General features: G+C 40.6%; 1 protein-coding gene across 8 annotated transcripts in view; it reads right to left on the reverse strand.

The window, feature by feature from the left end:
• The window catches only part of LOC147308621 (SPRY domain-containing SOCS box protein 4-like), an 84,998-nt gene extending 58,909 nt beyond the window's left edge, over positions 1-26,089 (reverse strand). For 2 of the 8 annotated variants that reach the window (XM_086271628.1, XM_086271632.1), the window contains exons 1-2: positions 25,789-26,089; positions 9,926-10,112 (exon numbers count right to left, since the gene is read on the reverse strand). The gene's annotated coding sequence lies outside the window, so the exon portion shown is untranslated. Of the gene's footprint in view, positions 1-9,925; positions 10,113-23,914; positions 23,936-25,722 lie in introns of those variants that run through there. The other 6 variants (XM_086271630.1, XM_086271629.1, XM_086271631.1 and 3 more) reach the window with 6 other exon arrangements.

Here is a 26,089-nt window from a genome sequence, read left to right on the forward strand (position 1 = left end):
GCAAGAAGTCATTAAGTGTCACCTAAGACGGCTCTGGACATTCAGCGTGTGCTCAGGCTACAACGTCAACAACATCAAAGCTATATTACTGGACGCAGCACCTTGTTTAAAACAACAGAGTTGTGTCCACAACATCAAACTGCTTATCACACTGCTGTGTCTCAAAGATAAGCATGTTTTTTTAAGACTACTACAGTTCTAGACTGCTTGTCATCTCCAGAGTGTTGCAGCCATATGAACATGTCATATGTGGAATAGATTTATCTTTCTTATCACATTAAGGTTTGACAGCGCTGGAGATGCTACAACGGGATGTTTGCAATCCCACGCTTGTCTTCGTGTCTGCACCTCAGATATTCAGGTGCATGCTTGGAACCCGTGTGTGCCACCAGCGTGTGAGGTCAGTGGGAAATCCATAAAAAACCTACACTAGTCATTTTATTCTCCATTGAATTAACTGCTGTTTCGAATTCTGAGTCATGACAAGAAAACCGGATACACATGCAGACAGACAATCAGATAAAAAAGGTGAGACAGAAGTAATCAGTGGAGACACTGATACCACACACACACACGGCTAATCCAATGGCACACAGGCTTTAGTGCATCTCCTTCACTACGTTACTGAACTTTAACATCACGTCAAACTGTGGAAATACTTAAGTCTCTAACTTTCAAAGCAGTTTTTCACTAAGTTATGGAAAAACATTCCTGTAAAATAAAACGTGGCAAAAGTATTCAAATGGAGGCTGATGACTTCACAGGTTCCCACATGCTGACTTTTAGTAAAACGAAATCCAGGTCACAGTGCACATACTCTGTGTTTAGCGTACATTAAGGCTGCCACGATTAGTCGACTATCAAAATCGTCGACGACTGATTTAATAGTCGACGCGTCGTTTGAAGCTTTGTAAGATCACAAAAGACGCAGGAATAAGTAGTAGGATTTAAGAGTGTAATAACGGACTGAAACAGAAGATGGCAGCACTGCATGTACAAGGATGCCAGCTGCCGTTAAACCCCGAAGAAGAAGTAGCTCTGTCCCAGAATTCATAGCGCAGCTCAGTTTCCAACAATGGCGGCAGCTAGTTAGTTTAATATTACTCTTATTATTCTTTCTGGGTCACAAAATAAACATTTAACATATTTTCAGGCGAGAATGTAACAATATAAACCTCAAATATCTGCTCAGCTTATCAAGACACCACATATTTTCAAAAGCGCTCTGACGTTTTCAGAGACGTCTGTTACCCACTAGCTCGATAGCTAGAGCCCGTGAGAACACCGGACTCCCGGCAAATCGTTTTCAAACCCACCGCCGTCTTTCGCTACTCAGGTTAAGATATATAAGTCACTTAGATAACTTAAAAAAATTATTGTTTGGCTTTTTTTAGTATTTTATTTGTTCCTGAGTAAATCGGTTTGGCTGAGACTAAAGTTATAGTTTTTACACAGCTGAATAAACGTCAAGCAGACAGCTGATTATCAGAAGTGTGAGATACTCGAGAATATACTCCGGTGTCCTGTTATAGTTTAGATAGCAAGGTGCTTATTAAACTTCACCGAAACAATCTGCAAATTTCATTAAAATTTAATAAACTATCATCTTGTCTTTATTTTTAGTTAGCACATACCTTAAACACTTCAAGCTGTAAGCTAATGATAGTTATATAAGAGCAGATGCATGCTGGTGCAATAAGCTGTACGTTTTACGTCCGATGGATGCATGATCTGATTAGTCGACTAATCGCAAAAATAATCGGTGACTAGTCGACTATCAAAATAATCGTTTGTGGCAGCCCTAACGTCGACTAACATCGACTCTGTATTCAACGTGGAACTGACGAGGCCGGGACCAGGGTGAAATGTCTGTCAAACGCACAAATGTTAAGGTTGACAGTCATCAATAAACCAAAAGTTATCAGGACAGCTCTGAGCAAGTATAAATAATATATTTATATACACAGACTACAGCATGTTGAGTTTTCCTAAGTGCCTTTTCTTTCATCTTTGTGTTCTGCATTCAAAGCCTGTGTAGGTCATATAATCTGTCAGAGCACCATTAACGCTTCCATCAAACCCAGAGTTCCATATTTTCCATTTACCACATGTCACACTCAGCAAAGGGACCCATTTACAAAATGCGATATTAGCCCTGTCACAACAGGTGACACGCACTCTGTTCTTGTCATACTCTGCGACAACCGGAGTGTTAGCATCCACAGACAGGTCTTTTTTTTTCCTCCTCCCAAGTTTGGTGTGCGTGTTGTTTTCACCTTTGTTGCTCAATGTTTCTACATATTTACATGCAACTGTAGGATTCAAGGTCACAGGAGCAACTAAAGACTGCCAACTATTGCACATCACCGCAATATATGCTCACCGGCCACTTTGTTAGTCACACCTGTTCGTTAATACAAATATAATGGTAGCAATTCAACACATTTAGACGTGCAGGTCAAGATGACTTGTTGAGCTTAAAAATTAAGAAAGGTCATCTGAGTGACTTTGAACACGTCATGGTTGTTGATGCCTGACGAGTTGGTCTGAGTGTTTCAGAAACTGCTGATCTACTGGGATTTTCCCACACACCATATCTAGGGTTTACAGAGAATGGTGTGGAGGAAAAAAAAAAATCCCATGAGCAGCACTTCTCTGAATGAAAACGCGTTGTTAATATCAGAGGTCAGAGGAAAATGGCCAGACTGCTTTGAGCTGATAACAAGGAAACAAAACTCAAATAAACTAAAGTATGCAGAAGAGCATCTCTGAACAACCTGGTCCAAGGCAGTACTAGCAAGATGTACAATATGTTTTTAATTCATATAATAAATTACAAATTTATAAAATACTGCAGGGATCAAAAAGATTTTAAAAAACTGTTCATATTTTAAAAGGATTCATTATAGCCTGTTGAGTTTTCCTATACACAAAATTATGTGTAGTTTGCTTTCATGTTTGTCAGTCATCTTCTCCTTCCATGTCTTCCCGTGTTTCATGGTGCATTATTAACGCAAACGGGTACTCTATGCTATCTGTGCTGATGTGCATGGGTGCAAGCTAATCAAAACTCAATACTGCTATTAGTGTATGTTTTCGAGACTTCTACATCATCACGATGTAGAAGGTTTCAATAAAAGGTTCAATAGGCACTCCATTTTCAAAAAAAAAGTTAATTTTCTGGCAATTATTTCACAGCTCAGGCTTTAAAGGGTTGAATTCAGTATTGTCATGACTCAGTTTTCAGTATAGATGGGAAACATTAAATCTGAATGAACACAGGTTGTTCAATAACTCTCTGCTAAGGTACTTTAATAAATGTGTCTGTGAACTCGTGCGCGGTACAGACTCGAGATGCAGCAGCCACACACTCGGATACTATATCGACACGTGGGCGACGTCAGAACGATTAAAGAAGAGTTTTAGTGTTGAGTGCTATCGAGCAGCATTCTGGTGAACACAGCAGCACAGACAGCAGTTTATCAGCCCACAGCAATTTAGCATCTTATGGCAGCTCCATTTCCTCTAGACAGAGTGGGAGGGAGCACGAGGCTGCTACGGTAATCCACTTTACTCTGGGATTAGCATCTCTCTGCAGGTGTCACTCTCTGTCCATCTCAGTTTTTGACCTCTCTAATAATCTTCATCACTCTACAGCTCATTCAGTTTTCTCTGCTCCTATTTTTACCATTGCATTGAAACCAAGGTAGTGATATTACGCTCAAATTATACTTGATTCTACCAGGAAAAACCCAAACCACAAATGTTTGGGAACTTTTAATTCTCAGTGTTTCCCAAAGGCTTACTAAATTAATAAAGATTTATGCAGTCCATCAATTTTTTCAACTATTCCACTGAGTTTTTAAAAAATGGTTTGTATAAGGCACCATAATTATAAGAACTATGTAACCATTATTCTATTGAGACAAATGACAATCTCATGAGCAAATCAAAGTATTAGACAAGTCTTTTAAAACGTGGTTATCACACATGTTCATAACTCGCTCGCTGGTTATACAAATTCTGATTTATCTAGCTGCTCATCAGTGCAATAGGGCTGTCTGGGTAAACTGTTTTAATTCCTTTTCCATTTCCAATTAACGTGCAAAATGGAAACTGTTGCAAAACCAATCAGCACTATGTGCTCTGTTGGAAGGATGTCAAATATTTCCATTCTGTGTTAAGGACAGTAGTAGTTGTGCTCTTCTACGTGCAACTCAAGTGCTAAAAAATTAACTCATTAATCAGTCAACATGAAGTCAATATTTTTAGTGATAGCAAAACATTTTGTCTGATTTTCTTTATCGTTCTTTATCGTTGGGTTTTGGAAAAAGTTGTATTGATACATAACCTTTCTACTACTATTTCCTTATAGCAATGAATACATGTTTTGAAACAATGTGTGTCCTGCGTTTTGCACACTCAGTCTAGTTTCTATACAAGATCTATACAAGACCCCCAATGTTTGTGTTTCAAGGTTGTGGCTGCTAAAGGAAGATGAGCGCTGACAAGTTCTCGACAGTCTGTATCAGTATTGGTAATTGTGGTGTATATTCTTTTTAAACATTACTCATGCCGTTCTCTTTGTCTCTTCCTAGGCTGCTATATCATAATATGACACAAACTGCGAATGAATGAATAGCACAGGAAAGCTTTCACAGGCTGGTTAAAACGTTACCAATTGCTGCCAATGGCCTGAGCACCATACTTTGAGAACACTGGGAGAAAATTTAATAAATTAAATAAAATTTAAAAATGAAAAACGATCAGGTGACAGTGTGCATCGACTCTCTCCTCTCACTCCATGGGCAGGAACGAGAAAGAAAGAGAGAAAACGCTGAGCGGCAGTGGAGGATTAGTGTGTCAGCAAACATTCAAACACTACAAGCTCCAAGTGACTGTTTAGTTTTGTGCTGGCAAGTCAAATGAAGGCGGGGCTCACTGCAACGAGATGAGACCAAAAAATAAAGAATTCTAAATGAAGGCACCTCAAACATTCACACTGCTGATCTGGTGAGGTGAAAGGTCAAACTGATGAATATATCCTTCTGAAAACAAAACACCTTGGCTCCTTTTACATCAAACCCACTTAACCCCCCCACCACCACCATATGCCAGAAGATGTAATGTTGCCATGACAACTACAGAAGTACTGAGGAGGCACGCGCACAGATACAAGCACGCCGGCGACAGATTTCAGTAGGCTGTAGGCCTACACAGAGGATGTCTCCACTGTAAGAATAAGAGAGGATAATATAGAGAGCCAAATATAGGAACAGAATAATGAACTCCCTATCAACTGCTCCATCGTTTCCATATCTCCTCTGCCTTCCTCAACGCTCCAGCTCCCTGTCATTTATCCATCCTCTCCTTCAGCCTCGACAGGGCCAAATATTTCCCTAGGGCCACTCTTCTGTATACAAGAGATGCATTACACCAGAATTTTTCTTTTATGTCACGACTGTAATGGGGGAAAAAAAAAACAGTCTCTTTAAAAAGGTAGTGAAAACATATTGGAAGATTTCCCCATCTCAAGCATGGGATACCCAAACATTTCAAATAGCTACTAATCCTTTAACCACACAAAGGACCGACTGGATTATGGAAGGTGTGCACAAACATCCTCAAACCTCTCAACCCCCACAAGACTGCACGCAAGGATTATGTTTCATGTCTTAATAAAATGAACTATTTTCTTAATCATAAAGCAACAATTTTGTCTAGAAACCAGGATAGGTTTTCAAGGTTGCATTCCTTTGCCAACCAACAGAACAAAACCCCCAAATATTCCGTTTGCTTGCTCAAAAAACAAAGAAGCAAATCTTGAGACACGGGTACAAACTTGCAGTTAATTTCCTTTTGCCTAAAATGGGTTCAAAGTAAATGCTTGATTAATTAATTGCTCTGATGCGTCACAGATGCAGACAAATCAGCCAGAAAACCAAAAATGAACTGGCACTTATTGCATCCCGCCGCCACAAATTGCCGGCATCTGTCGGCCGAATACAACCACCTGTTGTATCGTGGAAAAGATGATGAGGAACAGCTGACAAACAGCTGGTTCACAACTGTCTGTATCGCTGAATGGCCGTCTGTCTCAATATCTCTGTACCTGCTTCATGCCTTGCATCTGCCCTCCATTTGTCCATTCTTACTGCACATTTATTGGCTTCACAGAGTCTTTTTACTTTGCTTTTCTTAACCTTTTTTGCTCTCTGTACCCTCTGAACACACAAACTTTGTTTTACCCAGAATAATGTCAGCAGTAAAACACAAAGTGCTGACAGGATGACATACTGTTTCTGTCCTGAGTGTTCTCCAAGAGCTGCAGTACACTCGTTATGAAATGGAGTCTAGTGTGTGCTTGAATGCTTTTATAAAAAAAGAAATAAATATAAAAAGATGAGTGAAAATACCACGCTGATGTTTTTCCCTTGAGCAACAAGGTGAACAAAGAGGAAAAAAATAGAAACAACAGTGACTCTACAAACTTTAAAATAAAGACAACACAAGGCTCCGGATGAACCTGACAGCTAACAACACATGAAGGAAGAACCTATCAGGTACCGTTTTTATAGCAAGGACACTGGACAAGGAAACTGTACGTTCTTTTCCCTTAAACAAATCAGAAGATAGCAGGGAAAGAGATCGCAGGTCTATAAGAACAGATAAGAACTAAGACTGAGGATGTAACACTCTGCCAGCTGGTTATGAAAGCTACTTTCAGCTGCTCCCCTATTCACAAGGGCTCGCCACAGCGGGTAGCTTTATATGTTGGAGCTGTCTTTTTTTATGCTCTTTCTGGTGCAATCCCAAAGGGTTCTGAGTCTCCTCCAAGCATTGAACTGGGGATCTTTTGGTTGTTAGGCAAATGTGTAAAATATGACTCATGCAGCCATCAACTGGTCCTGATCAACCAAAATGAAAATCTTTCTTTTATACTGTTTAAATTTGTGTGTGTGAAAAACATATTTCAAAAGCTAAATTGAGGTCCATTTATTCGTCATATTGGTTGTTTTAACCTAAATATATGAAAATAACAGGTCTATGTAAACGCTACACTTAATTACCATGAATTTTTTCAGGCAAAAATTACATATTTGAGGTCATTTAGAAACACTGTCGTAATTACACAGTTTGGCCGCCAGCGAGCAATGTACCATGTACAATGTTCAACCATTATCATTGTTTATGCACTGATTACATTTCGCGTGAAACGGATTGCTGTTAGTGATGGACCCCCGGGGAATTATCACCCAACTCTAAAGTTGTGGAGCATTTTAGTGTCTCTCGGCTCAGCAATGTGGTTTTCGGTAATGCAACATTAATGTTTCGATTCATTCAGACAGCTCTCAATTTAGTCACAGCAGGCACCTATTCTGAGGGAAATGGTTAAAAAACCCATTTTAGATCTTACAAATCACAGAAGTGCAAACAGACAAAACTCCAGTCGATACTTTTGGTCCATATCTGCTCTGTGTGAAGCTGAGCCACTGTTATCTTGTATCATGGTTTTGCAAAACATTAAAAAAAATCCCAATATATACATAATAAATGTTTCCCAGAGAATTAGATTCTACTCGTAGAGGAAGCTGGGTGCACATGTGAGGGTATAAAAAGGGTCTCCTTTCTTAAAGGCATGAATTCATATCCATGCACCCATCTCTTATCTTCTGCTTATCAAAGTTGGGTGGCAGTGGCAGTAGACTGAGCAGTTTATATGTTCCTCTCCCCGGCAACATTTTCCAATTCCGTGGGGGGATCCACAGGTATTCCCAGGCCAGGGGAGATATATAATCTCTTCAACAGATTCTAAAACCTCCAAAGGGACTGGTAGGCGCCTGGGACTAAGGAGACCAAATGTTTTAAAAGTAAAATGTTCTCTTTCTCTTCATTGATACAGGATTTCATCTGCTTTGTATTTCAGGGTCTCCTTTGTTCTACTTTTTGTTTTATAGGCCAGGCCAAATGCTTTTATTGCCAAATGTGGGCAAACGGTTTAGACTGCAGGCATGCCGGTTTAGTGCTGGGACTGTTACTACAGAGCCTTTCTGTTGCAACACATGCAGACTGTGGTTAAACACTGTCTTGCCAAAAGAGTCCAGACCTTCCTTATAAGAGATATTCTCTGAATGTAAGTTAACCCGACACCTGTACATGGTACCCACACACATGTGAAAGAATTCACACCCATACTATCATATCTGATGCCTTTAACAGTGCACCGGTGTGTCATTGGTATCAAATTTAAAATGTTTTGTCTGGCTCAATATTCAATATTTTAAATAATAATAATAATGATACATAATAAATGTAAAGACATTTTCAATAAATACAGATTTTAAATGATTTACAAACCATTGCATTCCGTTTTTACAGAAACAGTTTCCCAACTTTCTTTTAGAAATGCTTTTATCAAATGTTCTTTGGGCCGTTTCAATAAAAAACAAAAACGTACATCTCTTCCATACCTTACAAATTTACTGACCTAAGTTAAGAACAGCACACAGGTACAAAAGAGCGATGATCACATGTTTTATATTTAAATAGTGCCATGCAGGTTTTTCTTCACCCTTACCCAAGAAAATACTCAATACTTAAATGCATTTGATACTAGAAGGCATTTATTGAGAAAATTATGAACAAACTGGTTTTCGGCAAATCTATTTAGCTAAAGAGGAACTAATGGAGAGGAACTAATCCTCTCCATGTGGTGTTTTGGTACCATATTGTCATTGCTGAGCATATAGCTGTTAAAGTAGACTACTACCGTTTCTGTCTAGCAGGAAGGATTTCCTCTGGTTCAGTTGAGGACTTTAAGAGAAACGCAACACAAGTGCCTGTGTTATCCTATTAAATTAACACTGTCCATTAACATTACAGACATTATTAGCCATAGCCGCAATCCATTACCTTAATGTGAATAACTACTAGTAGTTAAGGTGGGTGCTGGCCAGGTTATCATTTATATTAACTGTTAAATACTTCACTGTGTTTGAAATAGGAGCTTTATTGACCTCTCAGAATTCTTCATAAAAACCGGGGGTTCAGTCTTTAAAATGCTTTGGCACATTTAAAGTGCTGCTGTTCATGTGTTCAGCTGCTAGTGAGGGGAGGGGCTGTGTGCCTGTGTGCAGGAGTGCATCAGCAGGAGGCAGCAGAGATAGCCTCGCTGGTATCGACACTGTTGCGTTTGATCTGAATGTAATTTTTTGTGTCAATTAGTATCCAGGTATCATTTTTTTCTGACAACACTAACACCAAAATAGTATCTATGTTGATATTAAATGATACATTGTACCCAGCAAGGTTAAGTATTGGTTCTGGTGACAGCTTTAGAGACAATTCACCAGTTTCCCTTTTTTCTGAACCGTACTAATGGCTGAAACTGTTGAGAAGGGAGAAATGAGTGGCATGTATTTGAAATGACATGTACTGTTTGACAAATGTAACCAATACTTTTCCCCTCTCTGGGTTCACATATGTCCACCAACTCAGGTTTAAAAATGGAAACCAGGGGAACAAACCTTCCTTCAAATTTAAAAGCACCAAATTAAAACAGGAATCTCACAAACCACTAGAACACTTATAAAGGCTCTGCTAGGGACTGCGGACCACACTGAAAGATATTGTTTCCACAGTTGTTTTCTGCCTTCTACTGGGAGTGAAACAGATGCTGAAAGACATCACAAACCCGTCTAATGCAGTGACTGTCTGTAGTGGGATGATGATCGGTGATTGCAATTATGTGATAAAGTGATTACTAACTGCTAACCAACGCTCTCTCACTCACACACACACATATGCATAGTGGGCTCCACTCCTCTCAGACTGGTGACACACCTCATCAAACTGTGGTCTGTTATAAGTGGTGCTGACACGTGTGTTTGTGTCCGTGCGTGTCTGCCTGTGTTCATAATCATACCCGCGTGTGCGTCACTGTCTGTACGGCGGCAGCGTGCCTTCACAGTATGCGCCGGCGGTGGTCCGGTTTCCGCTCAGAGGGCTGTGAAGTGGCCTGATGAAAGCTCGCACATGGTGGCGGTGAGAAGAGCCCCAATCTCCCGTCGTCACCACAGAGCTCAAAAGACTGGACGTCAAATCCTCCCGGTCTGTCGCAGATGTTTAACAGTGATGAGAAAGGAAAGAGAACTTTAGTAAGTTGTCAAGAAAATTTGCTCGGCTTTCATCCCAGATGTTGCCATAGGAAAGGGTCTAGATTTTTTTCCCCCCAGTCTTCAGTCTCCTATTACCAACTCAGCTGCCTGACAGAGGACACATACACTTTTCAGGTCAACCAATCAGGTTTTGCCATGCCCCACACCAATCGCATTGTCAAATCCCTGCTGTCAGGTGTCATTTCAGTCCACCTCCATGAAACCTTCCACTGAGCTCATTCTGGAGCCGTACTCCGCATCCCATCTGCACAAATCAGCAAAACTCACTGTCCACTCTTTCACACCTCATCACGTGACTACCTAAATGAGACTGTAATGTCACGATGGGGTATAACTACCACAGCATTCTTACATATCTTTTTAACTTTTCCTGCTGTGAACACTATTTCATATAAATGAATGCGATTATGCTCTAAGCTTCTTTTTCACTAAGTCTCGGCTGATTAAAATCTATTCACTTTGTTGTTCTTATTTCATTTTTATCCTCAGGATGGATTAGTGGTGGAAGGGAAGGTCTGCATTGCTAAAGCGCATTCTTTAATAAAAATCACTGGAGGTACCGAAAGCTTTAAAATGCCAAACTCTAATACTGTAAAAAGAAAAAACAAAACATAATTTAAAGCATGATGAACTATAAAAAGGTCATATAGAAGGCATTTATAATTACGCTAAATTTGGGAGGAGAGTCTAGCTTGCAAGAGCAAGATACATAACCATATTAAGTATACTAATGGGTCTTGGCTCTGATGTTATCATATACTGGAGAAGGGCTGACTGAATAGTTTAATGAAAAATAATCAGGATCGTATGCAGTTTTTTTTCATAGTCACAGATCTCAACCCGACTGAATGGGTGTAGGTAATTTAGAAGTGACATACACTTTATGAGAGAATATGTTTTGGATATCTCTCCTCAGCAGAGTCAAGAGAATCTGGAGCACCAAAGCTGAACTGGAGATCTGCTATCGCCTAATCTCAGTGCGTCTTTTAATCTGTCGACCATCTGGGAGGTTATGTAACACTTATAGAGTAGCTGAGGCTAGCGGGCTGATGTCACTGTAGACTAGATTTATGCCTAGTGAGCCCCTAGCAACATCTGGTCGCTAGGGAAAAATGTGTATTCCCTGACTGGTTGGTAAGTGGTTGCTGGAGATTCCTGGCTATTGCTGGGTGAATCAGACACTCACCAAATGCCATGGTGCCATGGTAAACTGGGAATAGAGAAGTGAAAGTCATGCATTACTTGTGAAACCAACACATTTCAAAAGGTGCAACTTTTATTTTGAAGGCAGTTGTTCTCCATTTCTAGTTTCACTACCGTTTGGCAAGTAGTTTGCAAGTATTAGTAGACATGTCAGTACGGCTGGGCTATGCTGTCCTCGCCCTGAGTCTCCTGGTTTCACCAACTAGACAGCGAGATAACGATGCTCCAATAACCAGACTTATTTTCCTTTTTGCGCTGATTTATTGAAGAATGGCCTCTGACCATTGCCTTCTCTTTGACCATCGTAAAACTGAAAGTACAAAATACTGTATTAGCTAACTAACATTGTAGACTAGCTTGTTACATATGGGCTCAAAATGTGGTCATAAATATTTTGTACTTGTAAAAAAGATTTGTGTGTGCATAAAAAAGATTTGTATGTGTAAAAAGAATTTGCGTGTGTGTAAAAAAGATTTGTGTGTGCGTAAAAAAGATTTGTGTGTGCGTAAAAAAGATTTGTATGTGTAAAAAAGATTTGTGTGTGCGTAAAAAAGATTTGTGTGTGCGTAAAAAAGATTTGTATGTGTAAAAAGAATTTGCGTGTGCGTAAAAAAGATTTGTATGTGTAAAAAAGATTTGTGTGTGCGCAAAAAAGATTTGTGTGTGCGTAAAAAAGATTTGTGTGTGCGTAAAAAAGATTTGTATGTGTAAAAAAGATTTGTGTGTGCGTAAAAAAGATTTGTGTGTGCGTAAAAAAGATTTGTGTGTGCGTAAAAAAGATTTGTGTGTGGACTTAGAAAAAAAACCCCTGCAAGTTACAAGTACGGATTTTTGACCCTATTTTTCTTTCCTTCATCTGATTGGTCAATGTCATGTCAATCACAAATGTAACAATCCAATCAGAGAACAGATGGGTTTGGCTGTCGAGGGGCGCTTTTTTTGAACTGCAGGTCTTTGAAGGGAATAAATGCCCTTTTACATGCCAACCCAGCGTTTTCCTTCATCACCACGAAGGAAAACAGTCTGTGGTCGTCCGAGTTTGGTGATTTTTATGTCACAGGTCTACGTGTTTAATACAGGGACTTCCACAGCCTTTTCAACAGCGCTGCGGACCGCGGGGTGGGGGCGGGCAGTGTTTTGGAAATGACAGTCTTCATTACAAAGCTTTCTTCGTTATGAATTAGCGTACATGTTTTTATTGAACATTTGAAGAACTAGCAAAAAAAACAAACTCTTGTAGAGGACATAAAGTCAGAGATAGAAAAGACAAGGAGCAGGTGCATCTAGTACAGGTAGAGCTGCTGCAAAAACCCATAGAGCCCAGCAGCCAGCGTAACAAATTCTGGATCCTTTGCTTTTAGTTAGCAGTTAGCATTAGCAGCGTATCCTGCATCCGATGTGAAAGGACTTTTATGCTGCGCACTGTGACTCACAGCAATGGTCCTGGGTCAGCCCTGACTTTGTGTTAAACTAATCCTAAAGTAATAATGTTATTTCTAACCACTGATATACCACAACTTTTTCCTTTCAACAGCTACTGAAAGTTAGGGGACCTAGCTGCTATCGGATATTTATATAGCGATCCTCCAGCTTCAAACGGTATCACCCTTCAAGGACCTGCAGTTCAAAAAAGCGCCCCTCCGACAGCCTAACCCATCTGTTCTCTGATTGGATTGTTACATTTGTGATTGACATGACATTGACCAATCAGATGAAGGAAAGAAAAATAGGGTCAAAAATCCGTACTTGTAACTTGCAGGGGTTTTTTTTCTAAGTCCACACACAAATCTTTTTTACACATACAAATCTTTTTTACGCACACACAAATCTTTTTTACGCACACACAAATTCTTTTTACACATACAAATCTTTTTTACGCACACAAATCTTTTTTACGCATACAAATCTTTTTTACAAGTACAAAATATTTATGACCACATTTTGAGCCCATAGTTACACTCTTACTGCAAGCTAACAAGATAAAACTTTCAAATGTACAAATTATCGTACCATTTTTACACAAAACAAAAGATAATAATTATTTTATCGACACTCATACTTACAGACATATCTTGTCCAAGGCAACAACATTTTAAGGTCCGTATCAGCTTAGAACGATAACATTACGGTATCACTTTCCGCCATCTTTTATTTCTTCTTCACGTTCTCATTTTTTCCTTTCCCAAAGTAACCGAACCCATATTACAAAGCAGCCACTAGAGGGAGCTCTAGGGCAGTTTACAACTATAATATCCAATTTAAGTTATTAAAGGCAGAACATGGGCCATATCATACCATTCACGGTAATACCGGTATAATGTTGGGCAACGATAAGAAAATGAAATATCGTGATAGAATATGGGTGAAACGCGCATGTGCAGTGCCTTTGTTTTCATACGCACAGGGCTGAAAAAGCATGGAGGAGAATGAGAAGGGTGAAAGCCAATTGTTGAATGAAAGTGATGAACCAGAATTGGTTTGTAAAAATGCTGCAACTTCAGTGGTGTGGAACTGGTTTGGCTTTCGTCCGTCAAATACACAACAAAGCACTATTTTTGGTAGCGCATGCTAGCAGGCCGTCGTTATTACCGTGTTTTTTGGAAAATACGGCACACTTAAAATCAATCCTTTGATTTTTCTGAAAATCGACAGTGCCCTTTATAATCCCGTGTGCCTTATGTTTGAATTCTGGTTGTGCTTACTGACCTCGAAACGATTTTATGTGGTACACGGCGCTCGAAAATCTGTCAAATGTTTCAGTACGACTTTGCTAAGCTACGAAGCAGCACCGCTTGATGGATTGTCGGAGCATTACAGCTATCGTAGGAAGGAGCCTCGTGGAGTGATACGTACTGTGCTTCAACATAATATTTCCGTATTGTGTGTGTATAACCTCTTTTTAAGTTTTGTGGATATTATACATGGTTATGCTGAGGATATGTCGGCCAATTTCCACTGGAAATGCCTTTTGGTTAAACTGTCAGGAAGGAATTTGCATTTGCACTGTTCTATTACATTTTTATATAACTTTAATGCACTTAAAAAAAAACAGCTGCTTGTTTAAGTGAAAATACTTTTTTTTTGCACTAATAAAGTTGTGGAGTTGTAAAGAATTTTGTCTAGTGTCAATTATATCGTCAGTTATGTCGTTATCGCAAATTTTCATTTATTGTGATAAATATTTTTGTCATATTGCCATGCTCTACAAGTCAGCATCTTGAATGCAAACTACTGGTAACCGTAGCAACCTGCGAGCAACCAAAGCAGTCGTAGAGGCTTAACAGAGGTGACCAATTTCATACTAGCAGCAACCACTCACCAACTGGTTGTGGAACACACACATTCTCTAATGACCGGTGGATACCAGGTGTCACCGACCAGTACCTAGGGCTAAGTGAATGGGGCTTTAGCAATCGAATTTGTAGAGACTGCCAGCAACCTATGGCAACCACTTGCAAAGAGTCAGTGAATACTCATTTTGCCCTCAATACTGGTTGTAGATGGTTGCCGATTAGTCTGTAGGTCTGTGTAACTGAGACCTAAGAGACCATTTTTAACTCTTGATCTCAATTCTCTGGCAGTATCTGAGCTTCCTAAATGAATGCAGTTCTGTACATATCTGCCTGCATACTTATACTTCAGAACTGAAACCAAAGCTGTACTTGTGCTTAAATTCACCACCCTCACTTCTCACCCTTACACATACATCACCATCGGCAGTGACACACTCCAGTGTATTTCCAGTTCTCCCATCCTCCCTGTGTGCCATTTAAGTCTCTCATATTTCTCCCACATTTCCTTACACCTCTCTTCTCACCAGTCACCTCCATCCCTCACCATTCTGCCACTCTGTAATGACTCACAATACTAGCCTCTTTTTTTTTTTTTTAAATGCAAACCTGTCTTCCTCTCACCTTCACAGCCTTCTTATTCAGCTCCTTCTCGCACTGTTCACCTTCCTCCTTTCTCCCTCTTTACTTCCTTTTGCATATCTCAATCCACCACCCAGCCCCTCATTTCCTCTCTCTCTCTCTCTATCCTTCCCCCTAACACCACCTATTAACTTTCCACCTTCATCCTTTTTCATGTGTTGCTGTATAGGTCTGTCACTGCATTCTTCAATTCTCCTCAAGCTTTCCACTCAAAAATCGTGACTGCCTCCTCCTTCTTCCCCCTGACTCAGTAGTGTCCATCACACACTCAGTGAGTCACATTTCTGTTCATCCTTGTCTTGACACGGCACAGAAAACATCCCAGTCCCCAGACTGCTGGCTACAAATATACACAAAGACAGAGTCGCATTTAGTACTCTTCAATGCCCATGCCCATCATTAGCTTACTGTTAAACAACACAGTGAGCAAAAAGAGCCAGCTCAAAGCTACAACCAGCTGTGCCATTATCATCTCCCTGCTGTGTGTGTCTGTGCGTGTGTGTGTGTACACATACATCCATTTTTCTGAATTACCTTTGTTTAAATGTATAATGCAGGCTTTCTTTAAGCCTATATTAACTTTTTTCAAATTGGGAGCTTTTAATCATTTTCTGGCTTTTGTCTTTGTGTGTGTGTGCGTGCGTGTGCGTGTCTGTGTGTAGGCCCATCTCCATAATTAGGGCAGACCAGCCACACATGGGTCTCCCCTGACACTTCCCCTCCAAGATTTAAATATTCATGAGACTCTAAACGCTTTCATGAGCTCTGTAATTATGGACAGAAAATAGTCAGAGAGAGCCAAAGAGAGAAAAAGGGAGAAAGTGGGAGGCAGAGTCGGAAATGCCCTTAAATTAAAAAGAAAAAAGAAAAAGGGTGACCAGCAGTATTTACAGATAAGATCGATACTTTTGTGCAGTTGTGCGACCAAAGCCAACGGACCTGCTGACACACCGGAAAGGACAGGTAATCTTTAAGGAGATATCTCCTGATTCTTGTTATATTTTTAACATAATTTGCAGTGATTGTTGATCATGCTGGTATCTCATTATGCGAGTTTACATCATTAAGAGCTCTTGATTTGATAGAGAGAGGCTTTATCACTTTGACCATTGCTATTTAAGTGCATGAGCAGATAATTTAATTTGTTAATTCATTTTTAATTTAACAGATACTGCAGTCATTACGAGATGTTTCTTGTACTCTAAGCAGCCACAATCAATGATCTTTAGTTTTTGTGATTATTTGAAAAGCAGATTATCTCCGTTTATTCCCTTTTAGGTTAGAATATCTGCCAAGCAGACTTGGGCAATAACCCAAATATGTACACAGGCTGACATGAAGAGTCGACCTAGATGTGATTCATCTCATTTGAATCACGCAAGTATGTTCGCTAAAAGCTTTTCCCTGGATATTCTAGCGACCTCTTTGCTCTCTAGACGCAAGCCTCAAAACAGCATGCGTTTTAGTTATTGCTGTCATTCAACTATGTGTAACATCAAAAGTGTTTATATTGCTTTCAAATGGTTGTGGAAAGGTAGTGAAATTGGAAAACAGTGCTCACTTTTGGACAGTCTTTGCAGGTATGTAAACAAATGAAGTGATCAGTAAATTGTATAAATATTATAACAACAAAAGAAACAGGTTCAAAATCAGATGCTTTCCAGATGTTGTTGTATGGTGGATCAAAATCTGACAGTACTTTTCTGCATTTACAATTCTATCAATTTTGCAAAGATCTCCAACACTACTGTCTGAAACGCAGCCCCAAACCATGACAGAGCCTCCACTGTGATTTCAAAGTGTACCGCTCTCCTCACCTCCTCCATACATACTGATGGAAAATTTTATTTCATGACTCCCTCGGGCGTGTTGCCACAGATTTTCAGTGAAAATGGTCGGCTACAAGGACTGGACTGAAGATAGGTGAATAAGCAGCCAAAAGTGTGGAGAACTGTTACACAAGAGCACTTAAAAAAAAGAAATTACAGGCATGTCTGGTTCCTTGAAAGTGAATTAGAAACGAGGGGTGAGGACCGTATTTCCTGGTTGGACTGGTGACTGGCTCATTGTCAGCAGAGGAGGGACAAACACAGAAATCACCTTCAGATTTCTATTCAGGATTCCTTGAGTGCCGTGTGCATTTTTTGATAAGAAATGCAAACCTTTACGCTTGTTTTATCACGCATGGTTCTGTTATATTCCACAGCCTATAACACTAAAACATGTCATTGGCTGAATTTCCCACAAGTATTTCAGCACTTTTTTTTTTTTTTTTTTGAAATTGCTTTCGCATTTAAAGCCTCAGGACAAATCTAACTTCAATATTTGTGCAAATGTGATGTGTTGTAACTGGGCCTTATGATTCTGTCTGGTCTATTTTTACTTTATAAAGAAAATAGTTGGCAAAGTCAGCAAGGATTCCAGTTACAACACCACTCAGAGATGATATGTGAGAACCCTTCCAGGATTTCAAAGAAAGTCTCTGACAGGAAATTCTTTAGTTTCCCTTTTTAGTAAAACAAAATATCACCTGTCATCGAAGCCAACATTAGTAAGTAGGCCCTCTAGAATTTCTTTCCATTTCATTTTCTTCACAGCTATCTGATGTTTTGGGGCTCTAGACAAAACAATCACATGCCTTCTTTGCATTCCAGGATGAGTAAATAGATTTTATCCTCCTGAAAAAGCCATCAGATAGTCCGGTGGAAGACATGAAATCACAGTCAGACAAAAGCATGAGGCAAATGATCCAGAGCCGATTGTCCTCGCACCGATGCAAACTGATGCTCAGCTGACACATGCACACACAACAACACAAGGAAACATTTATCCTGAGCAGAAACACACACTGGCAAACCTCACGGACACTAAATCGCCTTAAAATGACAAATAAGCAGGGGGACAGAATCTCAGACGCTGTCGTCATTTATATGTAAATGAGCGCACCGCTACTCTCCTCCACACAGCCCTCTTGGCTCTCAAGAAACCACAAGATGGAGCAAACTTTCAATCAGATCAGACAAGATGTCAGACAAGATGATTGTAAGCGACAGGAAGCCAAATGATGCGTGACAAGACAGGGCATGATGAGGTGAAATGAGCTAAAATGACAGGGTTTACGAAGAGCGGGCATTAACTGAAAACGCAGGTATTTGTCACAGCACTAATGACTGCAAGTTTCCCTGTTTTCTTTCCAAGGACTCTGAAATTACGGGCGGCTCGTCAGGGCTGTGTGTTGACCACTTATTGCAGCAAACTCCCTTAAACAGACACAAATCACCCAAAATGACAATAAAATGACAAGAAGCATCGACTGCGTGCATCCTGATAAACTGGTGATTCAACTAAGGTGCAGTTTGTGGTAAAGATGCACGCAATGGTTTTAGGAAAATAAGGCACTGTGACTGCATCCCTGACATTCCCATACAAGGAGGAAATCTGCCAATATGACTATAAAGTGCACCATTACTGGAGTTACCCTGTCACTGTGATGGCCTCTGTGAGTCACAAGTACTTTAGCGACACAAAATACCACCCACACACACGCACAGACAGGCACGAACACACAGGTGAATGTGCATACACACTGCTGCATTTAAACACTAAGCACATGCCAAGGGCAGGAGGAACACACCATCTTCCTTTCTGCTTCTCGCTGCAGCGGTTAATGTCATTGACTTTAGAGTGCAGCCCTGCATGAGAGTGCAGATTTTACTTGAGTGATGTCTGTGTGTTAAAGTATAGGCTTGTGTGTCTGTGTGTAAGCATTTTTGTAAGCTCAGCAATCCAAGAGTGACTTAACAAAAGGCTGCTGAATATAAATCTATTCCCTCTCCATCTGGCAGGGTAAAAAAGGCACATATTTACATTGCTGTCCAAAGACAGGCAGAGATAAAAGGTTCAAAATACTATTAGGACTCTTAACAGCTATGAATTAGCCAAGCAGGAAGCTCCCTGGCAGAAAAATGATGCCACTCTCAAATAAAATTAGGAGAACACATAAATCGCACATCTGAACTTGATGAACAAAATATTCAAGTTGAAAATTTTAACAGTGTAACAAGCGGTCAGCTGTTAAATTAAAATCGCCAACCCTGCGAAATCACGTCAAAAGTCAAAGCTAAAAACTGAAAGCTGATCCAGCTTTTGCAATAATGTGACTCATGAGTCTGCATGGCCTCCACGTGCTTCCCAACAATGTCTCGGCATGCTCCTGATGAGACGGTGAATCTGGGAATTAGAGGATCTCCTCCCAGTGAACTCCAGGACAGTGTGTGGCACAATTTGGTAACGTTGCATGCGCTGATTCAGTGTCACACCACACCATGACCACTTGAAGTTAGCATCATTCTGGACCAGCTGGAATCCAGGGCCTTCCACACCAGTGTAAGGTCTGACAGTGGGTCTGAGGACTTCAGTCAATGTACTATTGGCTAATGGGTGGAGGTCTTTGTGACCCTCTATGGATACACCTCTCCAGATCATCACTGACCCACTGCCAAACTACTCATGCTACATGAGTAATTTATAGTGTTGTACGTAGCATAACCTTCCCCACTGCATCTCCAGTGTCCTTAATGTCTGTCATGTGCTCAGTGTGAACTTGCTCGTGACAAAAACAGCACTAGTGACAAACCAGCCTTTCTGGTAGCAATGCCAGGCAAGCTGCATGGTGCTGAGCTGTGACCAGAGGTCCCATTAAAGGCCATCTGGCCCTCATCCAGTCTGTTTCAGTTAGTTTGATCATAAAACCAAAAGTGACTGTTGGAGGTCATTCTGTAGGAGCGGATACCAGTCCTGCTGCTAGATTGATGCCCTTCTAGGGGACTGTTTAGATGTCCTTGTGCAACAGTCATCTCCTGGTATCACCTCAACACTCCTGAGACGGTTCAGGAAGTAACAGCAAACACTTTTTTGGCAGCACGCATGGACGTGCCATCCAGGAACATCTGTGCTACTAGTGCAGCACAAATGGGCTGCTGATACCATCCACAGACAGTATAAAAGATGGAAGTAGCTACTGTGATGCCATTCACCGGTTTTTGAAGTCATCTTTTAAAGCCTGTAGTTGAGCGTTTCCTCCATCATTATCTTGGTTGCAAAAAACGCAAAAAAAATGTTCGGAGGAAGGGCAGATATGGTTGAAACCACATTGGTTGGCTATGACTTGTGAGCGAAAGCTTGTTGGCCAATGTGCGTGCAGTTTCACACCACAGATGAGCCTTTTTGAAACATGGCATGACCATGACACACTTTAAAGAGGTCGAGTCAGACAGCCTTTCTGGTGGCCTTTAGCTCGATTGTTTTATTTTATTTTAAGTTTATTTTTTTGGGAACTTACACCATGGTATCATTTTTTTTTCAACACAGAAGCTATGTCCATGTTTAATAATGTCTAAGGTATCCATAACATGCTACTTTAACCCTCATTACAAATAATTAAGAAGAGTAAAGAAGCTATAACCAGACCAAAATCGTAAGCACTAGGAACACTAAGAACACACATACTCCAACTTAACTAAAGCATGTTGGATTCATAGAACTAATTTACTTTTAAAGTAAAACAATCACGGTTCCTAGCCATTTTGCCCCCCCACACACACACCTGAGCATGAGGCAGCTGTTAGCTTAGCGGCTAGGGAACTTTTCCGTCACACTATTTAAAACATGAATAACGAAGTTAGCTGAGTGACTTTTTCTTACTCACTGCTAAGCAGGGCAAAGTTCTGAACAGTAACCTATATAGCAAATGTGCTTAAATAACACACTATTTAACGAACCCAAAGCACTGTACAAACCCGAACACAACTGCGACTGCAGGAAGTAACGTGATCAAGGTCAACAGCAAGGGTCGCTGGAAGCTCTCTGCTGATTGGCTAGGTTGTGTCATAACAGATCACCCAATTCATTGATCTCTTATCAACTAAAAAGACATGTCTAAATTATCTATTTATATCACAAAATGCCAAGCATTACTTTCTACTTATTTTATTTCCCCGCTGAGGCTACACTACCAAAGTGACAAGGAAACTATCTAACAGCAAAACTGGCGAAAAAACAGGTGGGACAGAGCGCAATAATCTGTGGTCACCACCTACAAAACCAGTTCCTTTTTGGGAGTCATCCTTTTCTTGCCCAAATTGGCTAGTTTGGCATTCCTGAAGTTAAACTTGCTTTTGTGTTATACTGTGATGATTGACTATTCCCTTATTTTTTGAGCAGTTTGGAGTTACCCAAGTAATACTATGCCTTCCCATTTTGCTTAGGCCACAGATACACAGACCTAGAGGTCTGGTAACCGTGTGTTGCTAGGGAAAGCTGTGCACTCCGCATCCAGTTGGTTTTGATAGCCAAAATACCAAACTAGAGACTTCAAAATATAACATAATTCATTGCGAACAAGCCAACTTTTTAGTTTGGACATGTGACATTTAAGTACAATTAGAAATACAACATTTTGTTCATGCAACAGTACATACAAAGGCAGGATAAAAATTATTTCAAAACACGTAGTTTTTAACGCTTGCTCGTGTTTGCCAAAACATGACTCTCTCCATTAGAGCCGCAACCTTCTGTGCTATGTCCTGTGATCTATTTTCCAACCTTGATTTAGTTTAATTTGAGACTTCACAGGTTCACATCTTTGAGTCTGCTTCCTGTCAGAGCATGCTTCCTGTGGTACAAAACAACCTCAGTGGGAGAGGCAGGGAAAGAAAGTAATTAAAAATAATGATGGCTGATGGAAAGCCGCTCATACTGACTACAAAATGTTGTCTATCTTGTCACCAAATCGCCTTGTGTCTCACCGAATAATGAGCACAGTGACACATTGGGAACTGTGCAGAATGCAGATGAGCAATATGTTCAACAACTGTCGAAAGAAATGAGATAAAATCAGATTTAATATTTGCTTCTGTGACCAAGACGTTGATTAATTAATGAGCAATAAGGCTGTTGTTGCTTTTATGAGTTAGAGAAAGTCACCCGTCAGTAAGCAACAACTCTGACATCTTGATTCACAGCGAACTTTCACTATCTCAATCTGGGTGATTTTTACCACTACATCTATAACGCTAGACCCTATCTGTTCCGCTTAAACACCAAAGACAGGGAGTGATGAGAAACAGCCAAGCTAAAAAAAATAATCCTTATCGGGCCTACAAGCTGAATCCCATCTGCCTCTTTCCTTACACTGACTCATATCACAGCTTATTAGTCCCTCTGGATGGATAAAAAGGAGCTTTTTTTGAGCCAGGAGAAAAGCAGGAAATAAAACAGAAAATAAAAAACAAAAACAGATTAAAAGTAAGAGAGCTGAATGAGCAAAGGAGGAGAGAGAAAATGTATAGGAAGTACAGGATTAGGTTGCATTCAGAAGAATTTAAAGTGCAGATGTAAACAAGTAAAATCACCTGATAGCTGACAGCACCAGGAAACAGTTTAAGTACACTTTTCTTCATACTTCTTTTTATTAAAGACCATTTAATACTTACTACCATACTTTAGAAAGTCAAAAAAACTGAACTGAACAGGATTGGAAAACAAATTTCCTTCAAAGTAAAAGTTGTGCCACACTTTTACCGAGGTCCTCCACTGTTCAGTGAGTAGTTGCCAAGTGTTTGCAGACAAGTCTGCATCTTCGAAGCAAACTACAGTAGACCGCAGCAATTTGCTAGCAACCACTTCTGCAACTGATTTCATCCAGAAATCGCTCACCAACCGGTTGGGGAATACACATTTTCCTTAACAACTGGAGAATCACCGACCGATCTCTAGATTTGTGCAAGTGAAGCCTGGAGATTCTCATATGGTTGAAGGTGTGAATGTGACGTTAAATGGTGATCTCGGTAGCGAACGCTAGAATAAGATGGACGGTATATATCAGCCTGCATGATAGAAAAGTACATCTAAAAACTAGGGGTGCAACGATACACAAAATTCACAGTTTGGTTCGGTTCGATACTTTGGTGACACGGTTCGATATATTTTCGATACAAAAAAAATGTTCATGCCTTTTTAATTTGTCATTTATTAAAATTTTAAATATATATTTTAACTCAAAAGTACAGTTTTTAAATGTAATGTTGCTGAAACAACAAAATAATAAATAAAAATAAATCTATCTGATCGAGAAATCACCCATCTTTGGAAAAGAGAGTTTATTACAGAGAAATGGCTCTTTCCAAAATAAAAGCTATACTATACGCTTCTTCTGGGCTATATTCTCGGCAGCATATTAAACATATCAGGTCCCCATAAGGAGAATCATGTGCTAACGGCTGTCTAAATGACTCTGGTAAAGTTTGTAGCATGCGTGCTTGTTGTTTTTGTCTGCTTCCACTTGTCTTTGCACTAGGATGATGTCTGCGTAAACGTGCAGTCATATTCGTTGTGTTCCCCCTAGTGCTGTCAGCGTTAATCTCGTTGAAATGACATTAACGCCATAACACGGCAAATCTTCGGTAACGAGGATCGCCCCGTGCGTGGGGCATCAACATGTTAACAAGCTAACTGCGCTAACGCACTAGTTCCCACCAATGTAATTGAGCACTGCGTGGCACATCCAACATACTGTTTTACTTTTGTCCATGACACGTTTACCTTCAGGGTCATACTTTACATGAAGACCAAAATAGCTCCAAACACCAGATCTGAATGAGGGTGGGGGAGGTTCTACTTCGGGTAGCGTTGAGGCAGCTGCCATGTTGCAACGAGCTTAGCTTCTGTCTTGCTAGCTTGTGCTGCGCTCAGTGGATCTGCACTCGACAATGCAGCCTAGGCGGAGTAGTCGAACGCAGATCCACTGAGCACTCAACACAGACAGCATCGTCAGAAGGAAAGTTGATAAAATAAATAAAAAAATTTGTATTGCTCGAAACTAGGGAGCCCCGCAGGGGACATGGGAGAAGAAAAAATTAGGGGGACATGGGATCTCGCAAAAGTCCGTCTTAATTTTTTTTCTCCCATGTCCCCTGCGGGGCTCCGTACGATGCATATGCGTACTGATCCGAGCACTGTATGAACGGTTCAATATCGATACCAGTATTGTTGCACCTCTACTAAAAATCTCTAGGAAGCTGTTTCAGGCTACACTAATCCTTCATGTAACTGAATGGAAAAAAATAAACCTTTTCAAAAGTCACTGAAGAATTCAATATACACCTGTGTTAGCACAATGTTTAAATTGCCCAAGCACTTCTCATTGTTATTGATAGCGCAGCAGCTACAATATCAGTTTGAGTGTTTGGGCCATTAAATGAAAGTGTAAACAGCTCAAGTGTCCATAATTCAATCAGCAGAATAGGACAACAGGCAGGAGGAAAAAGAACTGTGGCAAGAACAGCAGAAAAGTGCAGGAGATGGGAATTGAGGATATGAGATGAAAGGAAACAGAAGGGAAGAAGTTAGTGAAGGAAAATGCTGGTAAACAGTCTGATCTCCTGTAGTGACCAGCTGGTGAGATCCAACAGACAGATAAATGACCCCCTGTCACTCTTACAAAGCTCCGTCTCCTCCTTCTGCTTCATCATCCTCCCTCCTCTCCTCCGCAAGCCCCCACCCTCCCCTATTTAGACAGGTCATCCATCAACAAGCACACTCCACCGACCACCTTTCCACACCAACACTTTTGCCCATTACTTGTTAGAAAGCCATATGCAGACACACTGCACCAGGCACACGTGTCCTTGCACTCTTGTCTTGTCAAGTTTCCAGGGCCTTCTCCTCTCTCCTCCACTCTCCTCTCACCCTCCATCATCTACCCTTCTTTTCTCTCCTCCCCTCCCACCATCTGCTCTCCATCTTCCATGTCCTTGTCACCTTATCCAGCTTAATAAATGCCAAGGTGTGAAAACACAGATAAATCAGAGTGCAGCGAGGAAAAGCGGTGTTACTTTAACAAGATGGATTAATCTAACTGACACCTAAAATTCACTATCAAAACAGCATTTTTATTGGGCTGTTTTCAAAGTTGGGGGTTATATATAGAATTTTGGAACAATTACCTACTGCGTTAATATAAATGTTGATCACTCAAGTCAAGTGAAGTCAAGTCAAGTGAAGAGGCTTTTATTGTCATTTCAACCATGTACATGTACTCATTTAATGACCTACACTAATCTCCCCCTCTGTCACACACAGACAGGCAACACAGATATCATCTGTGTCACTCTTTCCATCTCTGCACTCTGCGATGATGTCAAAGGAGGTGAGATGGCAAGATGTGGACACTCAGGTGAATTCATGCACCCTGAGATGTCACTGCACCGCGGAGCAACAGAGGAAACTTTATCACACGACTGAACTACAGCAATGACTATAAGTTTAAATTGTGGTACTTTTACGTAAACTTGTGCAATCAGTCAACAGTACAAAGAGAGCTGATGACACGTAATAAAGAAAAACCTCACATTTTGCTCGCATGCAGGAAACCCAAATCCTGCGGGCGGTCCAGGATACACGGGGATAACACTCACCGACCTGTCCTCAATCAGTCCACAAATGATAGTTTTCCCGGGCGAAATCTCTGCGGGATACGAAGAAACGAAGTACCTCGCCTCCTCCGCTGACGACAACAGCGTTATTCCAGCGCTGTTACCAATGTTTTTGGCGATTAAGCGACGGTTTCTTTGTTGTAGTAAACAGGAGCTCGACACATCAAGGTAGCCAAGCACCCAGAGTCCGCTTACTCCACAGAACGAGCGCCGATTGGTCGCTTCAGCCACAACGCAGCTTTCTGCTTTGTCGCGATTGGGTCAAGATGGTGCTTTCAAAAGC

The sequence above is a fragment of the Aulonocara sp. 'chitande type north' Nkhata Bay genome, linkage group LG18 (genome assembly GCF_057382095.1).
Source record: "Aulonocara sp. 'chitande type north' Nkhata Bay isolate Kocher_YH1m ecotype deep benthic linkage group LG18, A_spYH_male_GT1.1, whole genome shotgun sequence".
NCBI lineage: Eukaryota > Metazoa > Chordata > Actinopteri > Cichliformes > Cichlidae > Aulonocara > Aulonocara sp. 'chitande type north' Nkhata Bay.